The following is a 7,325-nucleotide window of genomic DNA, read 5'->3' on the forward strand; positions in this document are numbered from 1 at the left end:
CTAAGTAAGCTTTACTGGACAAATGCGGATGGTATATAAAAGGGGGAAGTCTATACATTTTCCAGGAATTTTTGTTATTTTTCTTTACTGAAGCAATGGTTAAATATTTTACTGGTAGATGAAAGGATATCTGACTGGTTATTCAAACTGAGTAGCTAACTGTACACATTTTCTTTTTCTCACCTTAATAAATTTCTAAAATATACCTCTTCTTCCATGGGAAATGAGATTAGATGCTGCCATTGAGATAAATTCTTAGCAGATATTGGAAGAAGTATGGCTTTCTGCCCAGGTCCTATCCTGGGTCCAAGTTTATATTGCCCAGTTTTTCTCAGTGCCACATACCAACTGGGGTATTTCCTTGATCAGTAAGTATTGTGGTTATTATTAGATTTCAGTCATTCAAAAAAGAAACACTCATCTGTTACACATTTAGAAGCTTGTAATCTTCCATCTTCCTTCATAGCAAGATGATGGTTCGTACACACTTCTTTGATAAGCACAACCCCTCTCTTCTGCTTGAAGTGGTAGCTGGTGAGAGGGTTGCTCTTTTCCAGGAACCCATCAACTCAGCCATCTGGATTAATGTGCAGGAAGAAGTCTCGGTTTTTGCAAAACAGCCACTTGGGATCTTTGAAGTGCTGGTTGGGAAGGTGCTGCTGCCACTGTCCTTGGGCAATGTGGACAATGTGGTGACTCTCCCAGCTGCCTTGGTCCCCTGGGGCCCTACTGGAGTACCTGAGTCCCTGGAGCAGCGCAGCTGGGGCCCTGGTCCCTCAGCTTTCTGCCCAGTTGTGCATGGCTGTGAGGGCCGGATCCCAGCCGCGTGCTGTTGGGCCATTGCTTTCCTCCATGCCTGTCCTGGAGAGCCAGGTGGCCCAGACCTGGGCTAAGTGTCTACTCCACCATGGCTCTTGGGAAAGCCACCTCCACAAGCTGTGTCTGACACTGGCTTGCTGCAACTTCACATTTTCTACATCTCCACCCTTGAATACCCACCAACTGCTGGCACCCATGGCTCTCCTCCTTCTCTCTGCCCTCCATTACTTATTATTCTTGGTTTCTTTTCGTTACAACTGGCATAGAACATCTTTTTACATCCTTTCACTTTCAATCTATTTGCATCCTTGGGTCTAAGATGAGTCCCTTGTAAGCAGCATATAGCTGTATTATATTTCTTAATCCATTATGCCAATCTGTGTCTTTTAATTGGTGAGTTTAGTCCATTAACATTCATAGTTATTACTGTAAGGGCAGTTCTTGAATCTACCATCTTATCCTTCAGTTTTTTGCTTGTCAGATCTATACTTTCTTTTCCCTCTCTCTCTTTTTATCTTTTCAATTACCCTTACAGATATTCTGCAATTCTGTACCCTCCTCCAGATCTCCCTCTTCTGTTCTTTTTTTCAGTTGAAAGAACTCCTTTTAGTATTTCTTGTAGGGCAGGTCTCTTGTTGACAATTTTTCTCTGCCTTTGTTTGTCTATGAGGATGTTAATCTCTCTCTCAGTTTGGAAGAATATAGAATTCTTGACTGGAAGTCATTCTCTTTCATAATCTTAAATATATCATACTAATGCCTTCTCGCCTCCATGGTTCTTGTAGAATAGTCTGAGCTCAGTCGTATGTAGTTTTCTTTGTATGCTAGTGAATCTCTTTTCTGTTACTGCTTTCATGACTTTTTGCTTCTCCTCAAAATTTTACATTCTGATTAGTATGTGTCTTGGAGTAAGCCTGTTTGGAATTTGTTGGGCTTGTTTGATTTACACATGTATGTGTTTTATAAGGGTTGGGAAGTTTCCCCCCATAATCTCTTCAACTAGCTTTCCTATCCCTTTACACTTTCTTCTTCTGGGATACCAATAATCTTTATATTTGTGCATTTCATGTTGTCTATCATTTCTTTGAGATCTATTTTCATTATTTTTCATCTTTCTTGCACTTTTTTCTTTGGTGTGCTCAAGTTTAACTGCCTTATCTTCTAATTCACTTATTCTTTCTTCTGCTGCTTCAAATCTACTGTTATGTGTCTCTGATATACTTTTAATTTGGCTACAGTATCTTTCATTTCCATGAGATCTGCTAGTTTTCTATCTATTCTTTCAAATTCTCTTTATGCTCTTCCAGTGTCTTCTTGATATCTTTTATGCCACTATGAACATCCTTTGATTAATTGTTCCAAATTCTGTGTTCCCTCCAGTGATTTCATTTGGTCATTTTGTTGGGTCATACCTGCCTGAACCTTCACATGCTTTTTGATCTTCCATTGCAAATGGGCATTTGATCATTTTGATGGGTTATTTTGCAAGTTGATTTCCTTCCCTCACCTAAGGTTTTGTATCTACTTAGGTTTGTGTTCAAAGTTCCCTTTTGGACTTGGTTTGTGAGTTCTTCCCCACTAAACCAATCCAGATATACTTGAGGGTCTATTGAAAGGTAGGCAATTTGCCAGACTGCACTTTCCTCTTCTTCCCAGCAGATAGTGCTCATGAGCTACCGCTTCCTCTCAGGCCCATTTCTCCCTGACTGCAGGTACTAGCTGAGCTGAATGGAGATGCAATGTTATTCCAGCCTGAGCCACTGATCTCATTGCTCATTGAAAACTGCCAAAATTGGGGCTGGTTGATGGGCAGTGTCGAACTCAGTACGGAACCTGCTTGCGTGTCCAATAGATAGCTGGCCCCTAGACTCCCACTTGGGATGTCCTTGGACTGTGGGATTGAGCATTTCAGCTTCCACTGCACACAGTCAATCCAGAAATATCTGGCAGCTGGTCATGGTGTTCAGTTCAGCCAGCTTCCTTGGCCTCACCTCTCCATCCTCACATGCCTGAGGTCTCTGTGCCTCTGTGGGATAAATGGAGTGATATTAGAATCAAACAAGTCTCTTTCATTGGCAAGGTTCTGGAGAAAGATACATTGACTTGAGAAAGACTAATGTTTGTCACATGGGAAGGCATATGGCTTGCATCTACTGGTCCTTGTTTCCAGTTCTGTTGCTTCCAGCTTCTGATCCAGTGGCTTCCTCTCCAAGCATCTGAGGGACTTGACTTAACTTCTCTGGAGCAATTCTTGATGTCTTCTCCTAGCTTCCCTTGGCTCTCTCCAGGTTCTCACTTGCTTAGCATCTCATGGAAAGGCACATGGCAATGTCTGCTGGGTTCTGGTTCCTTTCTAACTTTTGTTGACTCTTTCAGCTTCTGGTGTCTCCTGGGGTTTCTATATTTCCAAATATCTGAATCTTGGCATTTCTCTCTCTATTAGCACACCAAGCATCTTCAAATGTCTGTGTCTTAGCTTTCTCCAAAATGTTTCTCCTTTTAAAGGATACCAGTAAACTAATCAAGACCCACCTTGAAAGGATGGAGTCACATCTGCATCTCATCAAAAGGTCACACCCAAATTCAGTGTATCACATCTCTGTGGAAACAACTTAAAAATTCCCACCTTAAATATTAAATCAGGATTAAAGAGCATGGCATTGCCATGTTTTAAGCCATTTCAAACAGTTTCAAACTGGCACAGCAATCAAAATTGGAACAACCGATGTGTTTCAGTTTGCTAAAGCTGCTGGAATGCAATATACCAAAAATGGATTGGTTTTTACAAAAGGGAATTATTAAGTTACAATTCTAAGGCCACGGAAAAGTTCAAATTAAGGAACTAACAAGAGGATGCCTTCACTGAAGAAAGGTCGATTGCATCTGGGTTTCCTGTCACATAGGGACATGATCTGCTAGCTGTATCTCCAGAAATCTTCAATGGCTTACCTGGAGCTCTGTCTACTCTTTTGGATGTCATGGCTCTAAAGCTTTTTCCAAAATGGTTCCCTCTCAAAGGACTCCAATCAGCAACCCCACCTTAAATGGGTGGAGACACATATCCATGGAAATCATCTGTGCCAGTTTGAAAAGGCTTATGTACCCTAGAAAAGCCATGTTTTAATCCCAGTCAACCTTGTGGGAGCAACGGTTTCTTCTAATCCCTGTTCAGTACTCTATGTTGGAAACTTTAATTAGCTTAACTCCATGGAGATGTGAATCAGTCAAGTCATTAAACTTGCTTAGGTGGAGACATGTCTCCACCCATTCTAGGTGGGTCTTGATTGGTTCTCCTGGAATCCCATTAAAGAAGAAGCATCTTGGAGAAAGCTTCAGAATGCTGTAGAACCATGAAGCACAGAGTCCACAAGCCAGCGACCTTTGGAGATTCTGAGAGAGCAATAGAAGGATGACAGAATGCTGCAGAGCCATGAAGCAGAAAGTCCACCAGCCAGTGACTTTTGGAGATGAAAAAAGAGAACACCTCCTGGGGAGCTGGAGAGGAGGCTAGTGGCTGATGCTGTGTTTGCCATGTACCTTTCCAGATGAGAGAGAAATGCTGACTGTGCTCACCATGTGCCTTTCCAATTGAGAGAGAAACCCTGAACTTCATGGGGCTTCTTGAATCAATGTCTCTTACCTTGGATGCTTTAGATTGGACATTTCTGTAGACTTGCTTTAATTGGGACATTTTCATCTCCTTAAAACTGCAAACTTGTAACTTATTAAATTCCCCCTTAAAAAAAAGCCATTCCATTTCTGGTATATTGCATTCTGTCAGGTAGCAAACTAGAATAGATTTTGGTACCAGAAAAGTGTCATCCTCCAAGACCCATCTGTTTTCTGTACAGTCCAAAGAGGAGAGTTGAATGGGGATGTGTTGGGAATCACCACCCCTGCATTCTTCAAGTCCTTAAGAGTGGCAGTAATCTTTGCAATCCCTCCAGGAATCCAGTATTGCTTCTGATTTACTATTTTGCTAGGTAGGGACAGTTCTAGTGGCTTCCACTTGGCCTTTCCTACCATAATAGGCGTTACTTCACAAGTTAAAGAGCCAATGTGGGGATTCTGTCAGTTGCTCAGCATGTCTATTTCAATTATGCATTCTGGAACGGGAGAAATAACTACAGAATGGGCCTGGGGACCCACTGGACCCACTGTGAGAGGGACCTGAGCTTAAACTCTATCAATCACCTGACCTCCATAAACCCCCCCTCTGACTGGTGGAACAGGGTGACATTTTGGGTCCCCTGGAATTATTAGACACTTCTGAACCCATGACCTAAGGCTTCAACCTCTCCACTGATATCATTATCAATCCGTATGTCACCATCCCTTTTTTTCAGGGTCCCACTCCTTTCCAATTAATGTCTTCATTTTAATGGCAGACACCATGCAAAATTAAGATTTTAGTTTATGTTGTAAAGTTGCTACTCTAACAATAAGATTCTGAATCAGATTTTTTGAGCTCTCAAGTCTACAGCTACACAAAATAAGATTTTCTTTCAGAAGACTCACAGAAGCATTTACATCTGTCAAAAGAAACGTAAACTTCTCATTTGAAGCCTTATCCCCATCCCTTTCAGTCATTAATGTATACAGTGTATCTAACAACAACCAGCCAACATCTCTATACCTCCTATCTCCACAAAACTCTGTAAATATGTCAAAAACATTATCTCCCAGAGCCTGGCTTTGTACAAGTGAAGCATTAGAAGAATTGAATGGTGATATTTTGACTATCTCTTTTGTCAACTCAGTCCATGGATTGGCAATGTCATTCTGATTATGGGAATCAGAGTCCTTAGTGCCTTTGAGTCTTGTGAGAGTAGATAACCAATAAAAAAAACCCATTTTTAAGATTCTATTTCTTAAGAACCACTCCTGGTACAAAGCTGTATTAGTTAGGATTCTCTACAGAAACAGAATCAACAGGGAACACTCACAAATATAAAATTTATAGAAGTGTCTCACATAACTGTGGCAACATAGGGTCCAAAATCTGTAGGGCAGGCTGTGAATCTGATGACTGTGATGGAGGGTCTGGATGAACTCCACAGGAGAGGCTTGCCAGCTGAAGCAGGAAGATAACAGAAGCTCTCTCTTCTGAATCCTCCTTAAAAGCCTTCCATTGATTAGATTAAATGTCACTCATTGCAGAAGACACTCCCCTTGGCTGATTACAAATGGAATCAGCTGTGCAGCCAATGCGGTCATGATTTAATTCTATGAAATGTCCTCATAGCAACAGACAAGCCAGTACTTGCCCAACCAGACAAACAGGTACCACCACCTGGCCAAGTTGACACATGAACCTGACCACGACAACTTCATACCCAGTAGAATGGCTATAATCTAAAAACAGACAATAACATATGTGAGGTTGTGGGGAAGGTAGAACTTTTATACATTGCTGTTTGTACTGTAAAAGTGTTCAGCAACTTTGGTAGACAGCTTGGAAGTTTCTTTAAAAGTTAAATAAAATTTACTCTATGATCCAGTAATTTTACACAAGAGAAATGAAAACTTATGTCCACTCAAAGACTTTTACATGAAATTTAATAGTACCATAATTTATCCAAAAATTTACTAACAGATAAATAGATGAACAAATACTATTCAACAGTAAAAACATATGGGATATTTATATACACTACATCCTGGATGAACCTCATACACATGGTAAATGAAATGAATATTCCAATCTTAAACTTCTAGATAAAGAAGGTACAGAACTCCAACTAATAAAAAGAAATATGTGGCTATCTCCTTATTTATGACCTAGATGGCCATGAAGATATAAATACATGCCAGTATAGGGTTCAATTGTTTCACAAGAAAGCCATATAATATTTTTAAGGAGAAAACTATGGGGAATGTTAGAAATAGCGTCTGTATGGAAAAATAGCCAAGAGATAGGTAAAAAAATGGAAAGAAAGAATTTATATTGTATATTGTAAGCATAATGTGTTTGATGTATTAAAAATTCTGAGAAAAAGAATGAAAAAACAAGTGTACAATATATCACCTAGAAACAAGAAACTTGATTTACAATCAAACATGTGGAAATATGTCTAAAGGCCTTAATAATTAAAGAAATACAAATGATAAAAATGACATGGAATGGAAGATAAAAAGATAGAGAATAGTATGTGAGTATGCTTACATAATTATATATTTACCAACAGAGATAGATAGATAGACAGACATAGATATAGATATGAAAAAATATAGAGATATATAGATTTATCATGTGCATGTACATAAATTTTTTGCATTGATATCTTCTGGTTGGATGGAGCGAGAAGAAAGTACAATATAGTTTATTATTTCAAGTATACGTTTATTTTTGAGGATATTTTTTGCAACAGATATATCTATATAGCTATACCTATATATTTATATCTTTATATATATATGTGTGTGTGTATTTTGTAACCAGGAAAGTGATGCAGAATTTTCAAAACTTGTATATACCTGATGTAGAAAACAGGCTTTGGCATATA

At 39.4% G+C, this 7,325-nt stretch overlaps 1 pseudogene; it reads right to left on the bottom strand.

The window, feature by feature from the left end:
- Window positions 1-179: 179 nt before the first annotated feature.
- Window positions 180-841, bottom strand: LOC143671882 (fibroblast growth factor 2 pseudogene; annotated as a pseudogene).
- Window positions 842-7,325: the final 6,484 nt, after the last annotated feature.

Source organism: Tamandua tetradactyla, chromosome X, assembly GCF_023851605.1.
Source record: "Tamandua tetradactyla isolate mTamTet1 chromosome X, mTamTet1.pri, whole genome shotgun sequence".
NCBI lineage: Eukaryota > Metazoa > Chordata > Mammalia > Pilosa > Myrmecophagidae > Tamandua > Tamandua tetradactyla.